Source organism: Scomber japonicus, chromosome 8 (assembly GCF_027409825.1).
Source record: "Scomber japonicus isolate fScoJap1 chromosome 8, fScoJap1.pri, whole genome shotgun sequence".
NCBI classification, from domain to species: Eukaryota; Metazoa; Chordata; class Actinopteri; order Scombriformes; family Scombridae; genus Scomber; species Scomber japonicus.
The window spans coordinates 27,869,234-27,881,805 of NC_070585.1; the positions used below are offsets into that span (position 1 = coordinate 27,869,234).

A 12,572-nucleotide genomic window follows, 5' to 3' on the forward strand; every position below is an offset into this window, starting at 1 on the left:
CCAGTGCCCCACTCATTGACATGCTACATGCTCCCGGCAAAGACCTTTAGAAATCCCTCTGACAGAAGAAATTATCGCAGTAGGTCTTAATGAATGATCTTTATTGTGAATTCCTCTCCAAGACATGGAAAAATGGCTCCGTAATGGCCTCTGCTAATGGGCATAAAGTGAACTTTCCTCCATGTTAAAACAATCTGTTCATGGTCTGTGCAGCCTGCAGCCTGTGGGCGAAGAGAGCATTTTTGCATACTTTTATTTACAGTTCCCATGGTTCTCGGGGTGACTGGGACATAAAAAAGTCACCAGAGGTTTACTCAGTGTTATTGACATACTGTATTTCTCAATGACTAACAGACCTCCTACTATGGGATAAGCAATTACATTTTTCTCCCTAACAAAAGGTGCAGTTATATACGTCATGCCAGACTGAACATGGAGTAAATAACATTACAAGCATTTTTAAAGTACGGTTTTAATTAATGTTTTTCCTCATTGACTGTATGTTTATGTGCTGAATGAAAAAGAAAAATCTATAGAATTCAGCACCAGTCAGTAACCATCAACTATGCCTGCTTTGATTATATAATTTGATTTGATTATACAACTTTTCCCTGTGCACAAAATGAATCAGAGTCTGTCACCAAGCCTGAGGCGGTCCTCTGTTCATCTGACTGCTATTGTGTGGGTAGAAAAGGCTGTGAAATCTTACACCACACAAGGTCATTGGTAACCACACCTGGAAGCCAGATAACAAACCTGATGATGAATTTAACAAGAGTTCCCAAGCAGGTACTGACAGTTGGACAACGGACTGCGGTAAACAGAAGGAGCGATGGCTTTTCGTTATCATCTGCTTCTGAGTTTGTCTAAGATAAGCACACCTCCCCTAACGCTGCCTCACAATAATGTGTGAAAATAAGGCATCCACACTTCAGAATCTGTTTGTTTCATTATATCCTTTAATACATAGCTGAAACTGACTGATCAGAGAAACCTGATTTTATCATAATTATTTTAAAGCACTTAAATTACCTAGCATAAAATATGACAGGAACTGCTGATATTGGGAAAGCAGTGAGTCAATTTTGATGTTTAATAACCTTATTGTAACAGGGATTATATGGAGAATTTAAACTACAGCAAAACCTAAGATATAATGTAAGAACAATAACATTATTTTTTAAACAATCCATATTTTACTTATTCTGAATATTCATGTCTATAGTTGTAATTGAATGTATGGCGAAGGAGCAGCTGTGCAAATGGTTTAAATTAATAAAGCTCTTAAGTATCACTCTCCATCATTATACTGTATAATTGCCCTATCATTACAACAACTCAGTGACCCTAACCCACTTTCAGTCTGTCATTGTTTCACCACTCTGTGTGCTTTTTCCACCCTCCCTTCACCCCATTTTCTCCGGCTCCATGACTTCTTGTTCCAACTCCCACTCCAGTCCTGGAGGAGTCAATCACATCGCAAGAGCCAGACACAAAGTGAGATGCAGCTTAGTAACTGTAACTCAAGCACTTCTACCTTTAAGTACTAAAAACCATTAAAGATTTTGTGTACGTTTCAAACCTTAACTCCAAAACAAAGACCGATTTCTCATTTTGACAGGATCCCAGGGAAAGCTGTAATAAGCTGTTATGGGGATTGTTCCTTTCAGGTTTATATCAAAAGATGCAGAAACACTTGAAGGTACTACATGATCCTAATGTGCATTCCTGTTCTCTGTGTACTCACTCCTCCTCCGGCTCATACTTCAAGCATTTAAGATCAAATTTCAACCTATCACGCTATCATGAAAGGCCTTCTCACTTTTTCTCTACTAGCTTAATGTTCTTTTGTTTAGCTTGAATGTCTGACTAGATGGGTGTACGGGTTTCCTTCCCCTTTTCTTTGTATTTTTCTTTTTTTTTTAAAACTCTCAGTGAACGCATCATAAAAGTATCAAATTTAATTTACAATTTTATGTTTAAACACAGACACTGTATGCTTGATGTGGTCCCAAGTCTGTGTGTGACTTTCTGATGCTCTGATGTCACTGACTGTTCCTCCTACTCCTTCTGGACCCAATCCTTCTTTGGACAGTCTGGGTTTGCTCCAGCTGGGACAGGAAACCCTCTAGCTTAGAAGGGGAAGAGGCCATTAAAGGGGAAAAACAAGGACCTTAAAAAACTTCAGTGGGCCGAAAAAGAAAAAAAAAAAAGACAAAAATCCAGCCAATGACTTCAGCTGTGTGACATCTAATATTTTGTCTCGATGCTGATTTTGATTTGTTCTATTCGCTGAGGGAAAAAGGAAAAACAGAGTGTGCATTATAGCCCAATTCTGGAGATGTTTCTCTATCATGAATATTTTCTCTGGGGAACAAAAGAAAAAATACTTCTGTGCTGTAGTTTATGATAAACAGTTTCTCCTACATTCCACGGTTGCTGACACACCAATTATGAAGATACAGTGACTTGGAAAAGCCGGAGGAGGGAGGGAGGAGACAAGAATTTGACTGCAGCCACCATGAAATAAAGCACTTGCCTGAATAATTTTCTTAAATCAATTTCGATTTCTATGAGCCAGAAAAAAAAGGAGAATAGAACAAGTAAGTCTAGTCAGAGCAGAACACACCAAAAAAAAAAAAAAAAAAAAAAGAGCTTTTCCTTTCAGTTGCTGCACATGGTGGAAGATGACCTACAATTTCCACTTTAGTCATCGGCAGACATCACTTCATGAGGCTTGGATGTCAATTGTGAAGTCATGGCATTATTACTGCCCTACTCCTGCAGATAAAGCACTAAAAACAACCACAGGGGGAGAGACATCCAACCTGTATTTGATGACTGTGGTGTAACAGGAACTACTATTAAGTACTATACAAGAATGCAAGAACTCTGGTTGGCTACAAATGTTTAAATACTTTCCAAGAACAATATTCTGTCTTTCCAGAAAGCCAACAGTCATGGAGGCCTCGTTTCTTTTTTTGCAACCTTATGAGCGGACTACACAAACTTTGGCTGGATAATATTGTGTATGTTCAGGCTATTTATGTGTGTGAATGTGAGGGGATGATTTAGGGCCTGAACAATAGCGACTGCTAAACAAGCAACAAATGACACATTCATCAGGGTGAGGGATGCGGCTCCCGAGTACAGGCCTCTGAGCCAGCTGCTGCTCGTTATGGAACTGGATACCAGCCACTAGAGACAGAGCCCTACATACAAAAGAGGGACTGTTTGCCTTCTAGATTAATTTTTCAGATGACAAACGAGGCAGCGGAGTGTGTGTGTGTGTGTAGAGGAACTACGAGGTCCGAGCTCATCAACCCTGGGATTTCATGAGTGGCAGCATCTCAGATTCGACGAGTTCTTCGCGAGACACCATCTTAGGTCATCGGATCCATAAAGAAAACAGAAACCCAAGACTTGCTTGCCCTCTCCTCGCGCTCTCCAGTAAACCCGCGCTCTACAAACGTCTGTTCGACAGCTGCAGCGTTCCCGGGTTCCAAAAAACATGAGAGCGCCAACCTCCTAAACGCAAGTATGTGGGTGAGAGTCAGCTCCAATGGTCTGCAAACAACAGGCCTTTGAAAAACGGTGCTGATATTTAATCTCTGAAAAATACTGTCAAGCTTCTTGTTTGATTACATACACTATAATTTCTACTTTAAGAGAAGAACAGAGGTAACGCTTTCTATTTCGTCTTGGATTCATACGACTTATTCACAAAAAACAGACTTTGACTCTATTAGAGAACTAATTCAACTGTGCAATGATAACGGCTACGAGAGAAAAAATCATTTCAGCTTAGCGACTACATTTTATATGTACTGTATATTTCCTGCCATACTAAACGACCACCAAGCGAGGCACTGAAATTATTACACCTTAACAATTAATTTATGTTACGCTTGAGGCAAAGCACATGAAAACACTCCTGCCCAAACACGCCTCATGCTGAATTTCAAACAGGATGTGAAAGGGCTTCCAGTCAAACCTGTTGTGGTGCAACTGAGCAGGGCTGATGAGATAGGGGGGGTGGGGTGGGGCAAGCAAGAATACATTCAACACAACTATAGCAATGGCTCAGCTTTTTTTTTTAAATGTGCATTTCGATATAGCTATAAAAATCACCTGCATAAAAAAAATGAAAGATACATCTATCATATGATAACTGATCTGTGCATTGCAGAAATGAAAATAAACCAAATCTCATTCTAACAATAAAAAGGGGAAAAAGTGAAAGGTACATATGCTTTTGAATGACAGAGGCTCATTAACATGGTGACAAGAGGCTGAGTCATGAGGGAGTGCACCTGGTCACAAGTGTATGCCTTCACTCAGTGGCTCCTCTAATGGAGATCTACTCTAAGAGAGTTGTCACTATATATCATGGAGCTTCTTGCAGCTGCACAGAGAACTGGAAATTTCATCCAAGTGAAAAAATTCAAACAGAGAACTGAAATAACAGAGTGTTAAGATTTTCCACCCGTACTAGGAATACACAGATTGAACAGGACCAACATAAATAGTATTAACTTCAAACTGTTGTTGTAATCGGAGGAAAAAGTAGGACTTGTACAGCCAATGAAATGATAAATTAAAGGAAAAGCCGGTACATGCTAAAAATGCTTGACCCCTACAGTGAGGGGATCCGGTGGTTCTGTTATACTGTAGGGGGCATTTTTTGCTGGCGTGGTTTGGATCCAGATGTTCCCTTTAGAGTTAGGAGTCACTGCAAATCAATGCAAAGTTTTTCTGAGTGATCACCTTTATCCTGTGATGAAACATTTCTATCCAGATGGGAGTGGTTTCTTCCAAGATGAATTAAAGCCCCCATCTACAGGACACAAGAGGTCACTGAATGGTTTGATGAGTATGAAAATGATGTGATATCATATGTTATGGCCTTCACAGTCCCCATATCTCAACCCAGCTGAACACCTGTGAGAGATTTTGGACTGACATGTTAGACAGTGCTCTACGCCACCATCATCATCAAAACACCAAATGAGGTAACATCTTTTGGAAGAATGGTGTTCATCCCTGTAGTCGAGTTCAGAGAGTGTAGAATCAATACCAAGAAGCATTGAAGCTGTTCTGGTGACACGTGATGGACCTTATAAAAGACACTTTATACTAGCTTTTCCTTTCATTTGTCACCTGTCTGTATACAACACTTTAGGTCTTCAGGGTGGCGATAAGCTCTTGTACTCCTGGGAGTTCCTGCCCCACACAGGATCACATTTCCTCAATTTCGGTTCATGTTTTTGTTCATCATTACACTGGCTGACCTCCAAGTGACCTTTTTTTTTAAGCCGTGCCGCCACATGTTTCCATTCAACTGCACAAGAAACTACTCAGTCTAGCATGTCAGTCATGTTTTATTAGCCATCAATTCAAACAAGCCATTATCTGCTATCAACATGCAGTGCTGGGAAGGTCTGGAACTGTTTTGGCCTAGCAGGGAAACGTCCAGACAGCAGATTCAGTGTGAGGAAAGCTGCGGCAGCCAACTGTGCTCTGGAATCAGGTACTTGCAAAGTCATCCTTGGCATGCAGGTCAGAGTGGTATAAAAAAAAACTCCCGTCTTTACTTTGGAGCCCTTTACCCCTGCAGCCAAACCAGGTGAAAACGTTCCAGGAATTCCACTGCATTTATTCTAACTGAAGTCAAATTAAGACTTGATTAAAATACCCTTCAATTAAAGCAAAAACTGACATGTCTTGCTCTGTACCCACAGCCTTGAAAAAAAAAAAAAAAATCTCAAATCTATAAAAATTTGGCAGGGGCATGCCACATACCAAAGGGCATCACCTCAGAAGGAAAGAGGCCAGCCGGTTCGTCCGCCATGTTCAGAATCATGTTACTGCAGTGCAGCACCCAAGGTGTTATAGATACAGACACAGTAGACCTGTAATTTGCCCGGCTGTCAGACTGCACGGTGGTAAATTACAGTATTCAGCGAGGATTATGGTCTTCAACTCATCCAAAGTGAGGCTCAACATGCAGCCTCACAGACGACATCTCGTACATGAATATGGACATAAATCAGCTTGTCTCTGTAAGCCAATTTCAGGACAGGGGGGGTAAGCTAATTAAATATGTCGTCCTTTGCTCCCTTTACCCGGGCATTAAGACTCAGAGACAATCAATAACGAAACCTCTAAAAAGAGAAGACAGAGAGAGAGAGGGCTTTTATTGTGTTTTGGTAGCAAGATATTTGTTGAATGTGCTTCTTGTGGTTTAATCTTGTGCAATTTAGTCTTTTTTCTCCCAAATATAGAAACTGGTTCTGGTTTTTAAATCCTTCAAAACAACAAAATAAAAGACCTTTTAATTTTCTGCTTCAAAAGGTACCTTAGATCTCCTTGTCTCTTTAGTACCAAAAACAGTTTTGGCATCTAATCCCTCATAAAATGATTCCCTTTGTTTCATTGTTGAATTGCAAATTTCATCTGTCGCAATCAGACATTGCGATCGTCTTAAAAGATGCCGCGAAATGTCATTTACTGGTGGAGTCAGTAAGCAGAGAGCTCTTTGTCTCTCTTCGGGGAGCATTCCGTGGCCGAGAAGAAATAAACCGTCCTCGCTGCTTTACGACTGTGTTTGTGTTGTAAGCGGACCAGAAAATCTCGCGGTCCTGCCAGTGAGGTCTCGCATTTGCCCAAAAAGAAACCATACAGTGAAAAAAAAAAACACATACAAGAAGATGTTAAGAGTTTTGTTGACCTTTTGCGGAGGAAACGACCGTGCCCTGTGTCAGATTCACCCGCGGGGGCCTCAGGGACAAAGGGCTGCTCTGAGAGGTGGAGGAGGCCGCACGCTTTATACAGGCCTGCTCTTTTCATTTTGTGATCATCGGTGGTAAATCAGTTCTGTCTCTTGGCGGGCTTGGGTAAAGAAAGCTCCATTCACAGTGGGCACAGTGGAGGTGGAAGATGTGGTTCAGATCCTTTTTCCTAGGGTGGCCTAACTCACCCTCCAAAGAGCAGGAAACAAAAACACAGACCCACCCCAGAGTCACACAATTTCCTGAAAGTGTAGCTTTTATTATACAATAGCTGAGGAATTTGTAATGACTTATCTATAAACTATGGAGTATGCAAGCCCACCAACTGATTACTTTTGGGTTAAAAAAAAGAAAGAAGAAAAGAAGACTACAAACATGAGCAAATGTGTCATCTTGGGAAGGAAATGAGTAAACCTTCCCCATCAAAATGCCTCACAGGATAAATGTCTTCTTAAAGTGGCCACATGCTCCTGTAACATTCCTCAGACTGAGCCAGGAATATAACCATCTTAATTACAGCTGTGATTCATAAATAAGAGGGGCTTTTATGTGTGGTTTTGTGTGTGTGTGTGTATGTGTGGCTATTTTCCAAGTTTTTGGCTGGTATAACACCCCCCACCCCCCCACACACACACACCCCCTCCCAATGTCTGCCCATTGCCCCCTGTGACCAAGTGAAAGAACTAAGGATGAAATAAGGAAAAGAATGCAAATAATAATGTATTTTATGATAGTGGAAAGTGGAAATCAATCTAATTGAACTTGCTGTAACACTGCAGAGCAGGAATGTGGTTGTTTAAGGGAGCTATTATCTTTCACGGCTCCAGCAGCATGCTGATACTATATTATTATAACTACTGGCACTGCAGTTGACAAATCCATGCCTTCTCCATCCTTCCTCATCCCTCGCTCATGTTGGCTTTTCTCTCAAAATCTTAAGTACAGCTTGCACGCGGTTTTGTTTTGTGTTTCCTTTATACTGGGCTGTATCATTGTCATCTACCTCCTCCTATGTTTGCGGATTAGTCACGAGATGCTTCCACAGAGGAGGAGAGATTTGAGAGGCAATACTCTGCTCACTCTGATGATCTCAGATCTTAACAAATGCCTTTTAACTCCCAGATTTGACAAAAGATAAAGATTCTGATCGAGTATTTTTTCCTCGCCTCTATTGTTTTAGGTTGTTATTCAGCTAACTAGTGAGAGAGAGATCTGGCTGATAAGACTAGATTTATTTTCAAAAACATAATTATTTTTGGAAGACTTTTATGTCTTAACTTTAGACGACAGTGCAGAGATAATAGGAAATGTGGAGAGACAGAGACGGGGAACTAGATGCAACAAAGAACTTCCATGAGACGCTAACCGGCTAAGTTGCAGTTCATGGTCATTGTGCTTTTACTCCTCCAAGAAAGCAACCCAAAAGAGTTTCTGCTACTTGAATGTCAACATTTTCATAACTTAGCTCACGTAATTATAAAAGCAGATTTGTAGCTGTATTCAGATTCAGTTAAATGCTGTTAATCCCAAACCTTATTTCTTTCTTGACATGGAACCAGGTGACGAACTTGAGGTGACGACAACTACACTTATTACATTACTGTAAGAGCAATTAAAGCTTCCTGAGTAAAAACCCAAGGAGAGTAATTTAATCTGTGGAAAGGATGGATAGACATTGCGTGGGTGGGTGGGTGTGTGTGTGGGGGGGGAGAGAACAGACTAACTATTTATTCATTGAATTAAAATGTGGAAGGATTGGTTTCATTATGGAGACATGAGATGTCGATCATATCACCCAGCTCTAAGTTCAAGGGCTAAGAAATAAATCAAGGTGAACACTGAAGGCAATGTGTATTGTAATTAGCAAAGCACAAGAAGTAGACATTTTTACTCCTGCTAATATCATTATATTCAGTATATATATCAGTGTTGAGCTAAGTCAGGCCACCCGGTGCTTCAAGCTTTGCAGCATCTAATTTGTTTCTGGTGCTTTAAAAAGTCCAACCTCCTTTTTTTTCTCCAGACATCCTCTCATGTACCCCTCGCAGTACCCCCTGCCACCTCTAGGAGAACGCCCACATATACTTAATACTTGAGAAACTGTGACTTTGACAAGCATGCACCATAAACAAAATTGGGCAGATGGTAGCCATTACAGTTCAGTGATGCCTCCACACGATAAAAAGATCACACACTAGGCTGAATCAACTGCTATGAGGGGGATTATGATTGAAATAAGGCAGTATTTTTTAATGAGAACCAATGATGAGGCTAATTTAATAAAGCTACATTTTTGAAAAACAATACAAACCCACAAACAATAAATCAAATATCTGCTTTGTGTTATATTAAATTGGGCAGATTTTTGATATATGTCCAATTTTGAGAAATGATCACCTTTATCAGACATACAGTATACTAAAAATGATGAGACTGGGGTATACGCTGATGAAAAAAAAAGACATGTCTGAGAGGCTGTTTCTATTTAAATGCCCAACCCCCCCCCCCCCCCCCACACACACACACACATTTCTCCCACCTCCATCCCGCCCTCTCTTTCCCCTTTCCCTCGCTCTCCCCCTTCTGCCGGAGGCCTTGTTAAATTGGCACACATTCTACCCGGCTCCCAACCAAAATCGCTGCTGAAGTGTTTCCACTCCGCTACCCCTATCATAGCCTTACAGTAGCACAGCACACAGACGGGGGGAGCGCAGGAAAAGCAACATTTTCTTCATAAGTCTGCTGTCATTTGGGACATGAAGAAGAAGCAGCGCTGCTGCAGATAGACTCAACTTCAGTTTTCAGAGCAACCCCGGCGCTTATTTACATCTCAAGCATTTTTTGAATTGTTGAAGTCTGAGACAGTAGAGGAAGATACAGTTTAATCAAAACACACTGACCACATAAAGTGAGGGAGCCATAGGGATACTCTGCAAATGTCTTGTACTCCTCCAAACAGAACAGTCTTTGTTTGTGAGGCATTAGCTGAGCGGATGCGAATGAGGCATTCTGCTGCAGAAGTGAGAATGCTTCCTTCTTCCTGCTCGGTCTCAGAGGTGTTGAAAACTTCCCAAAGCACATTCCAGTGTGAGACAGACACAAGGAATAACAGTTGAGTAAGGAAAGAGTAATTCAGAGTTTTGTTTCTAGGGGAAAGTCATCTCTTTTAGAAAAAAAGAAAAGACATTACAAACATTCCAACTGATGCAGATAGTATGCGTCATACTCTGGGGGATTAAGCACAAATCAAAGACAACAGAAACTAAGTTTTTCTCTTCAAAGGGGATCCTGACTTATTTTTTAAAAAAATCTTGAAAGCATCAAAGCAGACTTCTGGTCCAGTGACTTCTCTGCCAAATGGCCCTCTGGTTAAAGGTTGTTCCTCAAACTTTATCGACACTATATTCACAAAACCACAAAGTTCCCATCACCACAGACCAGAGTATACTGGGAAACCCACACAACCTCCACCCCAGACGAAATAGGCCGCTCATATAAAATAGGAGTTGGCTTTGCACACAGCATGAAAGTGGAGTCTTTTGGCAGGTCACTGCCATCTCTGACTTGTAAACAATATGGAGGGTATTTTTAGGGGACACTTGGCCTCAATATGATACTCTGAAAGCCTTTGGTCTATTTTAGGTGTGGTGCTGCATGAATAAGGAGTATTTGCACTGCTGTATTCATAATACATTGCACAACCTAATGGAGGACACAGTAAGTGGGTGGCTGTGTTTGTTTTAGAGATCGACCATCTATCAGTCCGGCTGATTATTGGATCTTATGTTTAATATTTTTCCAATTACTGGAATTTTTTGTTTTTTAAATCGGATTACCGGTGAAATAAATTCATTCAAAAATGTGCTACTTTGGCTCTGATGCAGCCGCTGTGTGGTCTCGAGCAATGTCCCGCCCTCAGCACTATCTGATTGGTTACACGTCATGAGCAGGCCAATAGGCTATCAACACTGAAGGCTACTGTGCTGCAGGCGGGCAGAGAGGAACACATTTGCAGAATGGAGCAGCTCTGGTGAGTGAGCGGAGATATCCAAGATAAAGTTGAAATAAACATCACGGTCCTCTAACACTGAAGTATCAAAAACACTACAATCTTCTCATCTATGTCTATGATAACAAGCATGTCCAGTTTCCCATTTACACCACTGAAATGACTGAATAATGCACAACAATTATTTATGTAGCAATATATAGCTTTGAATAATGTCGGTGCCAGTGCAACAGAGATAACTTGAATGCCATAATGAAGACTGTCAAGTTAATTTGTCGATCCATAATTTATCAAAAAAAAAAAGGCTACGATATTATTTGTTGACACTTACCAGAGCCAATCACACTCTCAGTCTCAACCCACGACTGTACATAATGTTACTGAGCTGCAAGATACTGTTGTGGAGACTTCAGATGTAATGGAACAGCATCTGAGGTCTGAGTTAATCTCCACATGGACCGCATAAATGGTGCACGGCTGTCAGAGTTGAACTGTCACTTCTCTTTCTCTGCTCACCACCCTCGTCTGTTCCGTGTGAGCACATCTTCAGTGAAGTCTGCAATTTATGAAAGGAAGAGAAGCCGACTAACTGGAGAGCGCAGCGCTGCTTTCTGCACCACAGTGTGGTGTTGCTGAACTGGGACTACTAATTGAGACTGAGTTTTAGTAGTTTAGTTTTTTTTTTTTTTTTTACTTCATAAAACTTCAGGGAGCTATTTTGTTTATTTAGTAAAACTTTCACTTCATAAAATGCTGCTGGGAGCAACCTGTACTTTTTGTTTTCTCTTTTAATTAAGTATTGGCTTGAAGGCATTTCAATGAAGTTTTGTGTTGGAGTTTGTGTTCTAAATGATGACACGAAGATTTTCATCTTTACTGCAAATGTCCAAAATATATCCAAATATCAGTTATCATCCTTGATTACTAATAGTAAGTATCAGCCCTGAAAAGCAATAGTAGTTGACCTCTAGTGTGCATGTCTACAGCTGTCTGTGGGGGAGGAGAAAAAAAAAAAAAAAAGCTAGTCTTGCAGAAGAATTTCCAGTGCTGAACTAAAAGCGGAAGACTGAATCTAGACAAAACAAAGACGCTGCTAAAAGCATCAGTAAAAGGAGAAAGGCTCAGGCCCATTGTAGGTCTGTAGGAGCATCTCAATGCTCAAACTAAATAGGACCCAACTATACAAAGCACCAAATCTAGCACAGGATGTTCACACAAACGCGGGCAACTGTACAAAAAAAGAAAATCATATATGCCCATCCCTCCTTTCAAATAGGGGCATCATATCTGATGTGTGAGTCTGGCTCTGTTCCTCTGTTCAAAAGGAGACTTGCTTTTTAAAACAATTTACTGGGCAACTGGAATATGAGCCTGATAAAAGCTTGGACATCATCAAGGAAGCAATGAGAGCCAGTTGAGCGAGTGCATTTGCAAGAAAGAAAGAAAGAAAGGAAAAAGAAAGAAAATAACTGCTGCTGATCAGATTGTTCCAAGATGAATTTCCTTTCAATCTATATCAAAAACAAAAAGAACAGACAGCTCATCAGCTGGCGACACGAGAAAAGGCAAATGGGCAATCACCAAACTCTCTGAGAGACTCTGAAGTAAGTTGCAGATAAAAATTTCCCATTAGCATTTACATCCATGTCTTACATGGCTATATATTCCACTGGTGAATTCACTGTCAACTTTATGTGCAACCCTAATAAAATGTGATGATTCAAATCTTTGCTTCAACCCAGTCAAAGCAGACAGCCCACACACCACACACT

General features: G+C 40.7%; 1 protein-coding gene across 1 annotated transcript in view; it reads right to left on the reverse strand.

Moving 5' to 3' along the window:
• The window catches only part of ankrd50 (ankyrin repeat domain 50), a 37,330-nt gene that overhangs the window by 6,530 nt on the left and 18,228 nt on the right, over nt 1-12,572 (reverse strand). The gene's annotated exons all lie outside the window — the stretch shown is intronic.